The sequence below is a fragment of the Battus philenor genome, unplaced genomic scaffold (assembly GCF_028537555.1).
Source record: "Battus philenor isolate CCGP_79_NKW_IND1 unplaced genomic scaffold, ilBatPhil1.0.hap1 SCAF_2, whole genome shotgun sequence".
Taxonomy (NCBI): Eukaryota; Metazoa; Arthropoda; class Insecta; order Lepidoptera; family Papilionidae; genus Battus; species Battus philenor.
In genome coordinates, this window is record NW_027181682.1 from 13,184,274 (window position 1) to 13,204,220 (window position 19,947).

Genomic DNA, 19,947 nt, shown 5'->3' on the forward strand with positions numbered 1-19,947 from the left:
TAGACGTCACGATGAATTTATTACACTTTCAGATAATTAATAACTTAGACCTGAGAACAACACACGAAAGACACCACGGTACAATATATATATTATTTTTAAGAAAAGTTCATCTGGACACATAATTCCAAAGAGTTGCTATCTTATATGAAGTCATTTACAGTGTAATAATTAGCTTACAAACATTCTTTGCTTTTTTCAATTGGCAATTGGAGCTTTCTAAGCATTACCTTAAATGCCACTGTAAAAGCATATACATTAGGTAAAGAAAGATTTACAAGCACGACTAAGTCGGGTGTTAAACATAGGCTTCTCCTTTGATATATAATTACGAAACTGAGTTTTCAATATCATTTTATCGTATATACAGAATCGTATATTGAGAAATGTTGTTTAATCATGGAAATTTACAGTTTTACTGAGGTGAAGGTGGAAGAGTAGACACTTCACCTAACTTCTTCATAGAAACGAGGTCTTCCTGAGAAGTGATTACTTGAGCGGTAAAACTATTTATTTCACCAGATCTTGCAGGCCATGCCCTTATATATAGACGGGCGTTACATGGAGTAATTAAATTTAAAAACCTCGTTTTGGGTTAGTACAGGAAATGCAATAACGAAATACTAATTTTGTTTGGATGTCGCCCTAAAGCACCTAACCTGTGAATTTCTGTTAATAGAAACGGAACTTAAACGGACTTTACATAAATAACAAAATTGTATTAATAAAGTAGGTCTGCCATACATATAAGAGATCCACTCTATTTTATCGTCAGATTCTTAAAAAATAGAAACCAAATTATCAAATAGAATCGGTTCAATAGTCGTGAAGTTGTAAATTTTATTTTTAAAAACACCACATGTTTTATAAAAACGAACATATATTGGACCAATAGTTATTTTTGAGTTGTTTAATAATTCTAACCGACCGTCGTTGCGTCAATCAGTCTCTCCACGCCTTGCTCCATACATATAAAATCAATTTATAAAACTATCTTTAATAGCTTGATACCTACAAAAATTGATTGGATTCCGTACAAGCATTATTAATACGATTTTTTTTAAAAATAAGTAATTTAAGGAGGTGAAATAATAAAATGGTATAATCATTGTAATATTAAGACAAAAGTAAAACTGTACTTTCACATGAATAATCAGCAAATTCTTAACTAATAAATCAGTGTTCCAGTTTGAAGCCTGATATAGTTATTGAAATTACTAGTATAGTAAGATGTTCTTTGTACATCAGCTTTTTGAGAAATTTAAATTTCGAATTAACGTACATTTAAATGCTCGACTTTTCCAAATAAATTATAACTCACCAGCATTCGATACATAATTTTTTTCCCCAAAACTTTCTTTTTGGTTTGAGCAGCAAAGTCTTAATATTTATTTTTATCCTAGATAGCCTTATTTTTATTATCAAGTGAATAGCCTAACTTATCTTGTAACGTTGTTTGAATGCATAATACTAACTTCGATAATTTTTTTTATCGAAATTGCAATCTGTCATCGCGTAGGAACATTTAATGTACCCAAGTGTTTTAAAACAGGATGTGATCTTGACTTTGTTTTTGGGTCATGGGAAATGTATGCGTTAATATAATATTGCATTTGTAAATCATTCGTTAATATATCGTTGTACGGAATTCGAAACCAAGGTCCGGTTCACACGTTACCTTAATTTTGTATTAGAATTCAATCTCGCAAATTCACTCAACGGGTTGCCTTATTCTCTTTCGTGACAATGACCTTTTATAACGACCCAACGATATATCCCCAAACGTTTTACGACACAGTGTCATGATTGAACACGCTGTATCTATTTATGTTAAGTAACAGATATGTGAAGTTCAAAACTTAAGTAGAACTGTAATTATCATCGTGATGTCAGCCTATAGATGCCCACTGCAAAGGATAGGCCCCACCCAAAGATTCATCAGCGGTTTCCCGCGACTTGCTTATGTTGTCGGTTGGCCCAGTGGGCGGCCTACCTATGCCACGTCTACCGGTTCGTGGTCACTTTCGGCCCCATCGGACACCACACGAGATATTTTCGACCTTGGACGTCAGTTCAGGACGTCAGCACAGACGAGAAATTTTTCGAGCTACGTCAGATATAGATCGTAATTCCGATAAAGAAGTAAAAAAAATGTATCGATAAAATGTGACAAAATGGCAATACCGAGTAGACAGCGTCGAATTGGTTAGTCGAAATAATACGGATGTTAAGTTTTTGCGCGCATACGTATCTCATGAATATTGATGCTACACAGTTCCGCGCTATGTCCTCCGCTACTACTCTAACTTTGATCCGGGTCAAATATTATCGCGCCGTCGCTAAGTAAAAGCGATCGTCATTCTCGTGAGCAATATAACTTAATGAAATGTTAATATATATAAATTTCCATGATTTGACGATTTCAATTTTGATCGAAGTTGTCATTTTAACAAGATGGCCGATACGGATTTTTACATCTTCAACTGAACTGAGTTTAAATGGGGCAACGTGTTTAGTAAGCTATTATAAAAGAATATTACCAAAATATCACCGGTAACATTACATAAAGTCCACAAGCCCAATGTGTTACCAGTGATGACTTAAGGCACTGAAACGTGTTCTCATAGGTCACACAGTCGCTCAACGGGTCATGAAGTTTCACAACGAAATCACAACAGGGATGAGGAGATCCGTAAACGAACAAAAGAACCAGACAAAGCCTAGCTGATTGGCAATTAGTAGTGGTAGTGAGCAGGCCAATAAACGCGCAAAATAGAAGGCCGCTGGAGACTGAAGGTTCTGGAGACCACTGGTCCTACGTAGCTCTTACCGCTTCTACCCGCAAGATGGATAAACGACCTTGAAAAGGTCGTCGGAAGACAATGCTTGCACTTCTTACTTGTCCTACTGCCAATATAAGGAGGCTGTAGTCCAGCTGTGGACTTTCGTCTGGCGAAATTTTGATGATGCTATCTGGTCATATGTCCTTTTTGGTCCATTACTTCATCATTTTTTTCTTTTATATCTGTGAGCAGAATTGGTTTCATATAATTCAAAATACCGCTACTAGGGATTCGAACTCGTCAACCCACGATCGAAAGTCGTAGTTCTATCTAAACAACTATTGCTTGTGCAATACATCATATTCAGTTTAATTGCAAATTATTGCTTATAAGGTGATTTACTGAGAGTCTATTATGAGTTGTTTTTAGTTCCTGTTGTCAGTACCTAGAAGGGATATGACAAACAAAGCGTAATGAATAATAACAATGCTTTTGTTTTAAGGCGAAATCAGTATTATATAGTGTTATTGGTTGTAAGTGCAAATGGTTTAAATGGCCTATGCTAGCTAATTGTCTGTCAATTAAAGTACGGTACATCTTATTCTAAAATTAGTGTTTTCACAAATTTAATATCGCGCAATTACGATATAGTAAGAAGAAGCGTTTTCACAATACAGATTATTACAAATTAAAATTAATTATTGTTATATCTGTCCCTGATGATTTTGTACTCACAAAAGTTATTAGTCCGTCGCATTCGAAAAAAAAATCATAATTTTAAACGATCACTATACATGGTGTTAAAAAATAGGCGTAGATGGTTTTTGATGACAATGAGCTATATATACCTTTAACCTTTAAGCTTTTATAACTATAAAATGTCGTTGTTCTTTTTTAACAAAATATTACTACCCAAAAATTTTAAAATAACGTATTAACGTAATTATGTTAATAATACTAATTATAAAATCTATCCAAAAGTGGACAAATGTGGTATTAAGGTCGTCAGAAGACGCTAGTTGCAGACCGCTTCCAATCGGTTCTATTCAAACGTATTTATTTTACGATGAGGCCTATATCCGGCAATGGACCTCCTGCGGTTATAATGATAATAATCATAATTCAAAAAATTTAAAATTTCTGACCAATTCACGTTTATATTTACATCAGAACACACCACGATATAAAAATCGACACTAATGCTATTTAAAATTCAGCTTTCTATAGTTTCTGTTAGATGTCGGTGCTGTTAACCATATGGGGCTGGTAAAGCTCTGTCAGTCACAGAGCTCGAGCTAAAAGCGCTAAAGCTCGAGCTAAGAGCTAATTTTAAATTCTTCCTTTACTAGTTCTGCCCTTTTTCGTACGCCACTTAAATATTATGCGGCGTGTTTTTATGACTCGGGCACCATGTTACTTCGTCTCTTCGGGTGGAATTCGGGGAACAGTTCTCGTTCCGTAGCTATTGCTGCCGTTTTGGATCTGTTGCTCTGGGTGTAAAAATTTCCTTCTTTCTTAGATTTTGTCTTTCTGGTGGCCTTTTTGCATGGGCGTGTTTAGTTCTTGTGGTAACTCATGTCATTAGTCTCCCTGGTCTTGAGAGGCGGTTGCTTTTAACTGTTACCTTAAATAACTTTTATATCGAAAAGAACAATCATAAGGTAATATATATTGAGATCATATCGTTTTTATTTCTCGGAATAATACAGCTATATAAATAATGAACAATAACATATATCAAAAACATTTTTTTCTATTTTTCTATTTTGTATCAATAAGTAAATTTAAAAGCTCAAATTTAAGTTGTCTATGATTCAATTGTTTTGAGTATAACAATAATTTATTTATTATTTTTGTATATAATACATAAGGTCTTTCGAAGATTTGTTTGCTTTAGACAATTTATTAATATCCGAATAGGAATGGCGGATGTAATAATACCTCGTAATCCCAATAAATCTTTTCAGTAAAAACTTTAATTTTAACGAAACTTTTCAGTTACCATGAAATCGGCTTGCCCAGCCATCATAATTTTACTAACCTATTTTATTCCAGATGATGGGCACCTGCGTTCTCTGCATGCCATAATACCACTATGCGATCGCCAACCCGTTCGCTAAGTCTGTTGATTATGGTTATATACCTCCATAGATATATTTGGAAGAGATCTACACCTGGCATTGGGCGTCAATGTGACGAAACAACGATTCATCAATAAAACAATATTATTAAAACTAGTCTAGCCGCGTAAAAAATTTAACTTAATAATTTGGTATAAATTAGAGAATCCGATAACTACTCAGTTATCTAGTATTTTTTTAAAACTTGGCTCTGAAGTATATTATTTAGTACAATATGAGGTAATAAATAATTTCATATAACCGACCGAGGCGAACAATATGCGGTGCCAAGCCGGAACTAACCGCGGGAGATGCGAACTTATCGACTCATAGGTAAAGTATTCTTTATTCTCCACGCACATGGAATGTACAATACTATAAATACAACAACCAATTAATAGGCTCTCAGAAAATATTCAATAACGACATTCCTATGAATTTATGTGAAATTAAATTTTAATATTAAAATTTTGCTGTTAAACTACTTAACTTACTTAAATATCGTTAATTTATGACCTCGTGTTTTATATTTTTACCATAATTTTAAAATTTTTGTTGAGAATTTATTTATAGGCGATTAATAAAGTAGGAATTTTCAAATTGTCATTAATAAATAAATATTTTTCCTAGAGCTTTTAATTATGAAAACGAACTGTTATATTTATTCAACGTTATGATTATAAATATAAGCATTGAGATATACTTAGGAATAAAGTAGGAATATAATTTTAACTCTGAACAGTGGTAGCACAGCTGCAGGGCACTGAAACATGTGATCGTATGGCGCGGGTTCGTATCCTGGGATACCATCTTTCATTCACACTTGGTGCATTATATAGGATTGCCACTGCTCACATATATGTTTCCAGAGGATGGGCAGTGGCGTCGTGGACGTCTATGGGCTGAAACGTCAATTTAATTTTAACTTTACCACTAAGGTTATAGCTAATTTTTCCGCAGTTAACTTCGTGATTAAAGAAGTGCTGTCGCTGCTTATGATGGTTTTAGTTCACGTCATTTCAATTTTATCATATTTGTGGGTAAAAACTTTTTACGTCTAAATAACTTCATTGATGACAGCATTATATTTTTAATAGAGCATATGTAGATATCTTTAATTACAATTTGATTATGACTGATTGGTACTGATAATAAGATTAACCGGTGACAGATCTAGATTTTATACAGCTGTCTTTATATAGTACAGATTATCAAAAATGATTATAAGTACTTCTTATTACCAGTAGCCCTTACAATCAAATATATGTTAAGACTATAGTCAAAGTCGCGGGAAGTAGCTGGATGCGGGGAGAACAAGGTCGGTCATCATGGCTATCTTTGAGTCAGGAGTATTGGCTATGATGATGATAAGAATGTTCTAGAAAACCTATTTATCCTTTGAAGGTAATCAATTTTGAAGTAAATAAAAAAAAATCACGATAAAAGTGATTTAAAAAAAATATTTCGTGTATGTTATCTACGTAATAAATGTCATACAGAAAAGGAAACATGTAATTACAACGTTTTATTTATTAAAGATGAACGCGGAAGTGTGTTGACGTTTCTCATTACAATGCTAAAATTGCAGCGATGGCGGATGTCACATATTTATGAGATATGACCCGCAGTGCTCATTGACAAGAGGGTCATAATTAACATGACCAGTTTCTCATCCAACGTGAAACGTATGTTTGCTTCTTGTAATATAAAATGCGTAAGAGTTCTATAGAGACTGAAACAGGTGATAATCCGAGGGCATAAAGTTAGGGCTATATCGATGGCGAGCTATGTGGAAGCAGATGTTTTTAAAATCACAATATTACCAAAGACCACATTTAGTACTTAAAAACTTCGCAACGTACATTTGAACAAAAAATAAGTATTAAAATCCGTTATTAGCATATACTTGTATACTTCGTAAATTCTTCGACATATCATTTCATAAATTGTAGTGAAAAAATAAAATTGCTCCATATGTAATAAATCAACTTAATAATATTCAGTAACACTTTTAAGCATATTCATCATAAATAAAACTAAGGAAGATGCAAATTTTTCGACAAAAACTTGTCTTCTTTAGTAAGCAGTTTACGTATTAAACATATTATTAAATAAGTTACCTGTCTCTGAATTTTATCCACACTTATTAAAATTATGCTCAATTATTTTGTGTTTAAACTAACTGAAATGTTATTAAATAAAACTCAATAATTAATTAAAGACGAACAAATTCAATTGTTAGTTTCCATTGTGACTTTTTTTGGTATAGTACTAATAAAAAGTATTTTTTTATCACGTCATCGAAATGCTGGTTGCTTATAACACTTTGAAAACAAGCTATTGCAATATTTGCTAAGCTGTCTGTGGCCTGGTTAAGATGAAAAAGCCTTTCTTTTGTTTGAATCAGGCGATGTTTCATCTATTTATTTTTGAACCTTATCAGTAAACTGATTAAAAAAAACATGATATAAAAATTGTAAAATATTGCAAATTTATTAGGTTACTTTCATAATTCTAGTTTGGAACCTTGAAATGATTAGAGAAAATTTTAGTTTTATCATTAAAATTAAATAATGGTACCACTTTTATGCTATTTTTATGAAAAAGCATTGAAATACAAGCTAAAAAACTCCTTTCTTTGACAGGTTTTACATTTTCACTTTAATACTTGAAATTGCATATAATTTCTTCATCAAATATCGGTCATGTACAAGAACTGAAACACATATTTATAAATAAATGATAATATACAACCATCAGCAAATTTTCACGATATCGATACTAAACATGTATTACAATGAGATTTAATAAGTTAGTTAAGTGTTTATAATCTTGATTTATTATTTTTTATTTCGTTTTTAAGCTTTTTAGTAATTGTTACAACAAGATAAAACTTATTGCATCCTTTTAAGTTACGACAGCTTTTGATAATAAATCGTATGATTTTAATGTAAACAGATGTTGCACTGACCGTCGATAAAGGTTGTATATTATTTATTATACTTATAATAATCTGAAATAAGTATTACAGTATCTTAAGAGAGAATATATCTCCGTGATAAGGCTTGATACGTCAGTAAATTTTGTAAAATAACGCTATAGATTAAATCTAACTAATAACGATAGTAATACAAATTTTTAATATACAAAGTCATAACATTATTTAAAATATTTCTTTATTTAGCTTCACACATTACAAAGGTAGTTTCTTGACATACAAAGAAAAACTTCTTACTTTTGTTATGATCTTTCTTTTTAAGAGGAAAGAAGAAATTCTTTCAAGGAAAGACAATGATAAAAACCAAAAGTCAGCATGTGAATTAATAAAAATTATGCGAACTGTCCAACCATTATAGGGATTGAACGAGAGGCCTCGAAAATGGGGAACTTAAATAAAAGATTAATACGACCGTCCAAAATCGACACCAACGTACGCTATGTACGCAAATTTAACAGCATCTTGTTAGAAATTTGTAAAAACGTTGCATCTATTTATAGTTTTATATATTTAATCGTAGAAAACAATATCTTTAATACCAATCCTAGTACCTTTAAAAACAAATAAATTTAGATTATAATTTTTTTTATTTATAGAACAGTGCAACATATAAAATAACAAGTTGTTTTTCGTTTATTACATACGTTGTATATTAGACATTATATATAACGTAATAATGATATAACAAAAAGCGTTCCCAAAAATCGGATTACTATTTATTAAAATTAATTATTCTTTACTATTCGTCCCTGCAGATTTATTACTGTTTGAAGTTATTGAACTGTCGCATTGTAACAGAAAAATTAAATTAATGTACCATATTTTAGAGTATCCTTTATAAAAGGTGACAAGAAACAGGTAAAAAAGATTTTTACTGAAAAATGTGTTATATGTTCACTCGTTTAAAGCTTTTACATCTACAATCAATCCTTATATCCATTGTCGGGGTACATCTTAGATTACGCATTTATTTATTGTAAAAACTTAACCGTCTGATATTGTACTATGACTATATGTTGTACATCCTGTTAGGTTTCCTATAAATAAATAAATTTACGTACTTTAAATTCATTTGTGTTTTTCTGTTCGTTTATCTCCTAAATTAGATATTAGAAATGTTTCCACTTTAAATCAAGAAAAAGCTACCTTGGATTACCAGTAAGCATTTTCATGTGGTTTAGTTTTAATTAAATTCGTCCTTAACAATATAAATCGACTATTTCAATCTAATATAAACATGTAAATCTATCAATGTGTATTTACGACGAAACATAAAATTACAATCGAGACATAAATAACAAAGCTCACGTATAACATCGTTGACATTGGGAGAGACGAATGAATTACGACGTAACAATGAATATTCATTATCACGTTATAGTTTATCTGGTCAAGTCAATAACAAAACCTTACATTGTCTGGTCCGGATCATGAATGAAATTAAATTTTACTACAACGGAATAATATCAATCCGTGCTCACGATAGCCTATGATTTATTTAACTAGAATCTTTATTATTAATTATAGAATTCAATACAAATTTAGAGTGCCTAAGTCTCGACTTCATCCAAGTAGTAAATCTAGAAAGATTGTTTGATGCGAAATGTATACAGGATGATCTATTACGTGTAATGGCTATAATGTGGTGAATATATAGCAATTTCGTCAACATGGAGCTTTAAAGCTTTTATATCTATTTTCAATCACACTGTAAAGTGATCACTTTGAAATATTGTAAAATATATTTTTCTGTAGGATCGCGTCAGGCTAGTTACTTCTGGTGATACAAATTATGTCGGGACAGATAGTAAACAATAATTTGTTCTTGATGATATTTAACACTTCTTATGTTATTATAACGTATTTATTATTTCTAAAATCATTGATCTTATATAATATGATTTACCACACATAATTGACAGCTTATGAGGTACATGTATGTTAATCCCCTTAAAACTTTTATATCATCTACCAATCACTCCATACACCCAATATTTAACTTATCCCAGATAAAGTTTAATTTAATAAACTGCTCTTTCTAATTTTAAAAAATCAGCTACGCTACAAATGATTTGAATATAAGTTATTTAAACATGTATCAAAAACGCCATGTATGTTATATTCTCTTAAAAATACATTATATAAACCAGCTAGCTGAGTTTTGCATGATCTTTTCGGATCTGTGGCATTTATGATCCGAACAGGTAATATACTCATAATGAGTGAATAAGGGATGTAAGCCATATCTTTTTAAAAAAGCTCTCCTATTTGGAAATGAATGGAAAGCATTTGTAACATAAGATGATAATGAAGTGATCACATATCATCATACGTGGTCATAGCACATGTAGGTATTGTATATAGTTTTAGTTTTGCATAGCATTTACATCTTCGATGGACTGATGAGCAAATGTATTTTTTAAATCTAAGTGGTAACTCTATGCGATTACCGTTCTATGCATATCCGGGGTAGTTGATGTCATGTCTTACTTGAGACTTATTATATATGTAAAATCTAAACATGTAATCAGTCGCATCGTCTGTTCGAAGTTACCCTAGCATTTTAACAATACTTCAATAATAATGAGGAACTGTGTTAAATTTTTTAAGTCGCGGATCCTAAAATCCCTAAAACGATTTTAAAAGCAATAAGGCTAACTACACTGAACATTTAATCAAAATTTTATCAATGTACGATCATTTATAGTGATAAGTACGCCATGAGAAGAATGTCTTCAGAGCCCAATTTGAAGAAATCAATTAAAGTTCTTCTATAATGGCAACATTAACGAAACAAGTATTTTTGTTTTTTTACTTCTTGAGGTCGGGCCGGTAATTGAATATTCCGGATAAGAACCCGTCAAGCTATTAGATCGCTTAGACATAGGTTCTTAAGAGAGTGCAACAGTGGTTCTTCTAATTAATCGCATAACGTATGATTTACCTTACATTGACTTAAAGTTATATTCATCACTATTTCAACAATAGGACGTCCACTATTGGACATGCCTCCCCTCATAGAATTTCAATAACACCGGTAGGAAGCGGCCTGCATCCAGCGTCTACCGAGGGCCTTTAAAAAGGTTTGTCCACTTTGTGAGTGGAAGTTCTTCACTAGTCTTGCCCATTCGTAGTCTTCACTTCAAAACTATAAGACCCCAACAGCTATCAGTTCGTTGCGCTATGCAGTCTGCGAAATTTCCACTTCAACTTGCCAATCCGCTAGACAATGTCGATTAGTTTCGTACATTATATTCACTGCATTAAACTATTATTTACATGTAGTCCTAGTAGGGACACGGATAAAGAGTAATAACAATACTTAAAGCCTGCGTTAGTAGTACTGCATATGATGTGGCAATCCAAGGTGAGGTTCCTGAGTAAGTTCGAACTAGATAAACGAGGATTAGGCTAAGCACCTTCCGGTATAAGGTAACAGTGTTGAACTTGATTGAAAAACAAAATAGAGGAGATATACTTCATCGCATCTACCTGATGTGCGTCGAGGCCGTTGGCTTCATGGGTATTTACACTCTTACGCTAAGTTTGAACGTGGAGTAGGCATTGCATTGGAGATATAATAAATATCTATTTTTATTCCAACATACAGTTTCGAGATTAGTAAAGTTTTTCACTCGATAGAAGTAATACGCAGAGTTCTTTTAAAGGATAAAAAATCTTGCTAAGCATTGTGTTGACACCTAATTATTTATTTATTTCGAAAGTGCACCAGAATTAAATGCATTAAAATGTTATAAATGAGATAGTACTATAAATTCGTTTAGTATTTTCAATATTTACGGCTCTTTTCAAAAGTGAATAATAACATTTACAGAGTATTTTCCGGTATTATTTTAAATTATTTTAAATAGATATTTAATACTAGTTGATCCGATGCTTACCACTCAATATGTTTGATATCTACATTCATTTAGAAATCTGTGAAGGAGGCATTAGTCTATTAGTGGACATCTTACGGCTTAAATTAAGATGATGATGATCCAAGTATAATGTATTTTTATTAGTTCCCGGATTTTGAGGGCTTCTCGTACTTTCCCTGTCTTGAGTACATAGGGCCTATTTTTCCATAAATGATCCAAGTACATGGTTTTTTATTAGTTCCCGTTTTTTGGGGGCTTCTCGTACTTTCCCTGTCTTGAGTACATAAGGCCTATTTTTCCAAAAAATTGTATTTATAGTTAAACAACTATTAAAATACATGGTCTATGATATGCTATTTCAATGGCCGATGAACAGTTTAATAAAACATGGAAGGGGCTAGAACCATTCGTAGCTCATTTGTACCGTCTGTTTTACAACGCGAAGTATTTCGTGACGTTATTAACAGTGGACTGAGAAACTAATTGAAGAAGAAGTCGACATTGCAACAAATCTATAAAATTTCACTTCGCTACTTTATTATTTGTAACTATCGATTTTGAATTGATCTTTAAGCAAAAGATGAAAGAAAATTCAATTCTTACAATATTTTCGTTGTGATAAAAATTCTAGGTTGTTATTATTGTTCAGTTATCGTATCTATTATATATGTAATAGACGAGTTCAGAAAAAAGTTTTTATTAAGAGTACATTTGCAATATTCTAATTATTAGATCGCACAGAAAAGAACTCGTAAAAGTTGATAGTAATATAGTATACTCGACCAGTACGCAGTTGCTTGTTTCTCAAACACAATTACTTTTTTACACGTTTATTATAATAATCAATTTGTAATGTTAATATATGTGTATTGTACGTGTGCGTTTAACCATGTATTGTTTACTTAGCGCAAATCCGGGGTCTATAAAATTTGTGACTAATCTACGACCTTTATAATTCCACGAGCTATTTGAAACATCAAGCGAACATGAAAACATAGTATTCATAACCATAATTACACATTGATTTCAAATAATAAAGGTACTTCTGCGTTGCTTGCAAATTATCAACTCGAACGTCATAAGTAAGAATATAAAAAAGTAAGGCTGTACTTAACAGTGGCGTCATCTATGAACAATCATTAATATTAAATTGAAATCTGATGAACAAATATTAAATAGATGTTTGATATAAATTATAAATGTAAAGATGGAGTTATTTTAAAGTTAATCAATGTTTAACTTTGTGATTATTAACATAATATTAATATGTATTTGTTTTAAATACCGGTTAATGATGTTCGTTTTTCAACGATAAAAAATAGATGGCGCTTTTAAGTAAATCAAACAGTCTAAGGCTTTTACGCTGTCAGATAGCAGCAAGTGAATTATATTTATAGAAAATATATAGATTTAGTATTTATAAATGTTAGTAAAAATATAGGGAATTTAGTAGATATGTTATTACGGTCAATATTTTAAGTCGATGCCTCCAAAAGAGGTTGTAATAAGTATGGCGGCGGAGTCTGTCGGTAAAGCAGCGGGCTCGGTCCGGTGCGCCGTCGGGCGACACGCAAGCGCTGCAGGTAGGTTAACGTTCACGGTTCGTCGCATTTGGTGGTCCTGTATTCAGTCGCCGCGGCCCCAGCACGCTGTACCGAATGCGAACTACGAAATGCCCGAGGATCAGTGACCGGTGTCCGTGTGCAGTGATCAAACCCTGTGCTTGTACCGTGTGCTTGTGATATGAGGAGAGCAGGCGCGGACGTTTGACCGAGCCACCCGCCGCAGCGGATCTTAACGGTAAATTTAATACGTGACATTGTGACCTACGATTGTTTACTTGTGGTCAGATGACTTAAGTCACCGCATATTACCTAACGACTATTGGTCTTGATCCGATGGTTTTGTTAGCGCACGCGCACCTTCGTTCCACATTCGATCGAGATCTGTCTAGATCGCTTCCACGTAGACTCTTGCGGTGTTTACACGTGAATTATGACACTTGATAAACGTAGGTACACAAAATAAATTCCTTCCAAGGAGCCGACTACAAGCATTTTTATAATTTAATTTTTACATTAACGGTGTCATTACATTTTCTATTTACGAAATACGAGTCGAAATTTACCGTTGCACAAGAAAGTTACAGAGAGGAAAGCAAATAGTTAAGAGGCGAATTATGCGTTCAACATGATTCTAATTACACCTAATAATTATAATTATTTCCCTTATTTTAAATAACATTTTACTAACAAGTAAAATATAGAATAATAACGTAGGTTTGCCAAACGAGTTATCGGTATGTATGTATATAGCTGGCTTATGACAAACAATGGCATCCCAATTTCCCACTTCCCATAGAAAGTTGTAAACATCATCGATACTGCACGCCCATTGATTATCGACATTCACGTCAGTACCTACATTGTTAGGCATCAATGGGTCATAATTTGAAACAGGTGTAACAAAGAATGGAATTTATTAACTCCCTATCTTTGAATAGCGGCATTTGTGAAACAGTTACGTTTTTATTTTCTCTTTTAAGCGACGTACAAAACATCACTTATTATGTAGTTTTTTTTTTAAAATAATTTCAATTAATCAATCGTTTTTTACATTACAACTAAATGGTATATTAGTATGTTTCGTACGTTTCTCGGATTTCAATACATTGATGTAATTTTGCGAAGATCGGACCAACAGCAAGAATTATGAAATTTGAAGGTACTTCGGAATAATTAAGACCTAATATGGACGTCCAGAACCAACGTTACATCATTATTTTGGGTGCAACAAAGTATCCGAACATCGGGGATTTAATGGTGAAAATACACCGCGATATATAGCTATTAAAAGTATTTGTCTCTAGTAATTGTCAAATAGAAGCTGCATTCATGCCGTTTTCAACCGATTCTCTTGGAACTCTCCGGGGGTCTATGTCCAGTACTGAGCGCCTTAATTGTCTTGTTAATCTTAGTTATTATTTGTTAATATTTGTGCACAATTTTTTTGGACTGAAATTTTACAGCTGCCCAAATTGCATTGCCAGATTGAGGAATTGAAGTGGCAGGGTGTACGGAAAGCCTAGCCTAAAACCTCTTTGAAGGTAGTAAAGCTCGAGGACTTCCGAGGGAGTCTCTGCACAAGCCGCTACATACTTTTGTAAACATATTTTTTAAGCGGTTTTTAGTTATGTAAGTTTATAATTCTGCCGGTATGCAGAAGTGTACAATGATTGCTCAGTTCCGGTTTGGGGGCGCCTTAGTGACAGTACTGTGTTAATGAGATGCACCATCTCATGTTTCAATTAATGAACACAGTTTTATTATTGTGCGAAATATTGTGTTACAAAACTATGTAGTACGACATTATGATAGTATCAGGCTGATGTGTTCCTTGTTTCGTCGTTCAGTTATAGGACAGTCAGTATGTTTTTTCATTGCTTTTTATCAGTAAACTATTAATTAAAGTCGCTTCGTCCGATGAATCTACGCAAAAAATGTGTAAAAATAAAATTGAAACATATTATTTCTAGAATTTATTTAAATTAAGTAAAATAAGATCAAAGTGGGTTTTTAAAGATTTCAGGATTTATACAACTACTACAGAATTTATTTGAAAGATACACGTATGAGTAACTCGTTAATATTTCACTAAATAAATTACATAATTTTAATAAAAACATTTATCGCAAAGTTTAAAAGAGCCTTAAAGGGCAACACTTTTATAAGTAATCCCCACTTTGCGTCGTTGTTTCAGTCCATAGACACTTCCTGTAAGGTATAGGCCTAACTAAAAAAATATCTGTTGGGGGATTTACTATAATATATAATACCATACTCTAAAGACTTGTTAGCAGAAGCAATCATATATAATTACCGTACAAAGTGTTAATTGTATAAGATTATATCCTGGGAATTGAACCCTTGACATATGATCGCAAGTCTGTTCTCTATCATTGGGCCCGGCTCGACGTATTGTAATATTATTTTTGGGGGTATTTCGTATAATGTTCTTTATAGAACTTGTTCAGACAATTTTTATTCTCAATCTCTATTATTTAATTAATGGAATATTCTTACTTTACAATCATACTTTATTTAGTAAATTATCAGTTTTTAACATATTTTCATCACATTTTTGAATAAATTGCAAAACATGTGTAATTAAAGATACAGTTAAAATTTCGGTTCATCTATTTTTTTAATATGATGAACTATTTAGTGACTACTTAACTATTTGTCGTATGAGTTATATTCAGCACAATTTTATTATAATATAAGCATTAAAATTTTAAAGTAATAATTTTTCATATAAAAGACATCAACGATTACATAGCCACGTGTTATTATGTTTTGTTTTTTAAATTAATATAAGTGTGGTATATATTCGTATATTTACCCATCTTTAAAATTATTTATGGGAAACTGCGTATACTTGGATTCTAAATTATTTTTTGCCATCGGCAGAGGACTGTGATTTGCGATAGTAGGTCACAAGTTCAATCCCCAAGGTGCTTTAATTCTATAAGATTGCCACTACTTATAGGATTACATAGGATAAGCAGAAGGGTTCTCTGCGTATTATAAAACTACATACGCGTCTGCTGTCTGCCTGCGTGATGATTATGATATATCCCCTCATAGATGTCTTCAGAAGAGGCTTATGTTTTGCAGTGGGCGTCTATCGGTTGAAAATAAAGAGTATTTTTTTCTGCATCAAAATGTTTAAATTTTTAGCAAAGAGGTCATGAAGCTTTAGTTAATAATTACGTACATGGTCTTGTTACAATTTAGTTTATTTAATTATGACGGAAAAAGTAACTATGAAGTAATTATTAAACCGTATCGATTAATATATCGTCTTAAAATATATACCAGCGGTGTCCAACCTGCGGCTCTTTATAGCATGAAAATTACTTAAAATCTCTAATAATTTTTGGGTCGTTATATTTATAAAAATTGCAATCTGTATGTGTTTCAATATAGCTCTATAATAACTGTGGCATTTATATTCAATACAAACATTTTGTACTTTTATTTGTATGTTATTACAATAAACATTATTTCTGTAAACATAAAATATATTCACCATACATATTTTGCATGCACTGTAAATACCTATTTATTTGCGGTACGCGAAAAATTATAAATTTTGTTAAATTGTTGAAACTATTAAGGTTGGCTGTCCCTGATGTATACTTACCTGCTTTCGTATATACATTGCAGGGGTTAGTAACTTTACTTGACATTATACGGTTTGCTACACAAACATAACTTTACATGACCTTTATTTTTTAAGTCGCTTTCTAAATATTACATGTTTCTACGGATATAGAAAATATATATTATTCATACACTAGTAACACTACAACGATTATACTTTTTAAATATATACAACAAAAACTATTCTTCTGTCAAGTAGAAAGACAGATAATTAAAATACGAAATATTAGTAAAAATCTAACTCCATTCTTTCCGGTGCTAAAGTTCATTGAGTATTTATTGCTCTTTGTCTCCTTAACAAATACTGGTTGAGCATAGCATCTCTCGAACATATTGGAAATAAAAAAACTACATAACAGGGGTAGGGAGAGGTCAAAAAATACCTGGCCCCCAGACCCCGGCGGCTATACCCTACGGCAATAGCAGCCATGGTAACGGGTAAGTGGTTTAAATAATCTCTGGTGAGATCTCAAGGTTCTGTAACTGAGATCATCAATCCCAGCATAGAATGTGTATTAACAAGGTACACAGATGGCCTTCTTAAATTCGTTAGAAGACGCAGGAGCATGGTCATTTGTATGTATTCTTCAACAGAGAAGACCTCAGCTTTGATTGTCGTTAGGTGCGTTTAGCATTTCGCGATTAGTTTGTGTTATAAAAATATCTTGTACTTATTTAGGACGATATTTAAAAATTACTACAATATGCTCTCTGATTAGTTTGGCAGTTAAAATCGAGAAGACCAATTTCATCATCATGCCAACCCCAGGAAGTCCCCTGCTGAACATAGGCTAACACTAGTTGGAAGCAATAACCATCCACCATCTTACGGAATAATTATTCAATACCCTATACATTAAAAACACTATGCGTGGATAAATGTATGATACTCGTACAATTGTACTAACATCTTCGTATCTTTCTTCGCTATGTCTATAAGCAAATTATCGGAAAACGTAATGAGTTTTTAACAGCTTTATATTATTTCTCTTAACTCTTAATTGAATTTAAATACTTAAGGACCATTATAAGTAATTAGTCTAATTTTTTTTCTTGAAAGATTAACAGCAGAGTTGCTATGACGTTCTAGATTTTATTTTCATTTCTGTCTTTAAGTTTATTATCGTTTTAAATATTGACTAGGGTAGTTAAAATAATGTTTAGTGTTTTTATTTGCACATACAAAATGTGTTATTCATAAAAAAAGATTTAATTATTACAATCCTGTTATAAAAAGTCGTTTAAGTTTAGCCATTAGTCCATTATTATTATCATTGTTAATGTAAACATTGTAAAACATTTCCATTTATCTATTTATTATTCATGTGCAATCTATTTCAAAGTGAAAGCTCGTATAAATTCTATTTTTGTTATTCTTGCAAAAATTCCATTAACTATGCACATAATTATAAAACTTTTCATTCGCAAATTCATACAATATAAAGTGATTGCTTATTGGGGTAGAGGCTTTATTAGTAATTCACCTCTTTAAAGAATTTTAAAGCCTCGGTGACCATAATTTCCCCGTGGCATGTGGGTTGCTTCCTGCTACTTCAAATTGCCTATAACCTAATAAAAAATGAATTTAGATTATAATCAGCAACCACACACTGTAGAGCACACAATGAATGTTGATATTTATATAATGCCTTATAAAGAGTTTGTTAAGAAACCCTATAACTGTAGCTGCAACGGATATGTAAACGTAGTTATATTGTTGACGACGTTTTAACCTTTAGTTGGGTTTTATAATTTATGCCCATTTTCAATATCATAACAATATTGTATTTAGCTGTTCGACACGTACTACACGTGCAGAGACTGCTTATCCTCGTTCTATTAATTTAAATTTTACAGAATATGAAAGTCAAGTCAAAGTCAAGCTAAAAGATTTCTGGCGCATGATCCATAGAAAAATAGGGTATAACCGCCACTAAAAGAAAGCCTTGTTCACGCTGTCGCAAGAATCCTTAGGTTTTTTAATCGACAAGGCTTAAGTGGGCTGTACTTTGGCTAGATCTGTTGTTTTTTTTTTACTTTGTCAATGGACATAATGGTATGGTGATATGGTCTATTATGTGCCATTATATGTGAACTTGAAAGCAACTTTTAATTTTAAATTTATAATGTTAGTATTTTTATAATTATTTGTTGTGTATTTTATTAAGGCTATAAAAATTATCGATCAAATTTCATGGTTTATGCTCACCATAGATGGTAAAGATCTTAGTATTTAGTATGTATAAAATAAGTTGTAAACTATTGTATTTTCAGTAAATATAGTATACAGCATAAAATAACCACGTTATATCTTAGACTTTGTTAATATAATAATCGTTTAGAGTTCGTTATGTTTACAAACCATTGCTTCTTCCATTGAATAGGATTCGGTTATACAAAATTTATTTATTTTGAACAGAAATAAACGTAGCCATGTCTAACAGTGTAAACAGTTGTTTATCTTTACAGCTTAGACTTAGTGGAGCGGGTAACGGTGTCAAGGTGTTGCTCAGTGTATTCAAATTGATAATGCCGTAAAAATTTTCTCACAACGATTCTTTAATAACAAATTACGATCATTATTTACCGTAATATTAAATCATCATAAGATTACTATTCAATAATTACACGAAATCGTTTTAAAACAACCCGATTTTTTTGTTCTTACTTAAAAGTGTTGCTACCTTTGTATTCTTTTTATGTGGCAAGACTTTTCTTAAAGATAGGGAACAGACATTCACGTATGTCCAGTTCAGATTGGTGGATACCATATATCTTTTACTAAGGTGTTGAAATATGTAATGTTAAAGGCTTGAGCAAGATGGCCAGACGACCTTGTTAAGATCTTAATAAGACGTTTACAGCAGGGCATAAAACCTGCCCAATGTATTTTTAATGGGATCTTTTATCCGTAGGCTGCATCCAGCGTCTTCCAATGAA

At 32.2% G+C, this 19,947-nt stretch overlaps 1 protein-coding gene across 1 annotated transcript in view; it reads left to right on the top strand.

Moving 5' to 3' along the window:
• The first annotated feature begins 13,370 nt into the window (after positions 1–13,370).
• Positions 13,371–19,947, top strand: part of ck (myosin-VIIa ck) — a 44,727-nt gene continuing 38,150 nt past the window's right edge. Inside the window, exon 1 of the mRNA XM_068765432.1 lies at positions 13,371–13,582. The gene's annotated coding sequence lies outside the window, so the exon portion shown is untranslated. The remainder of the gene's footprint in view (positions 13,583–19,947) is intronic.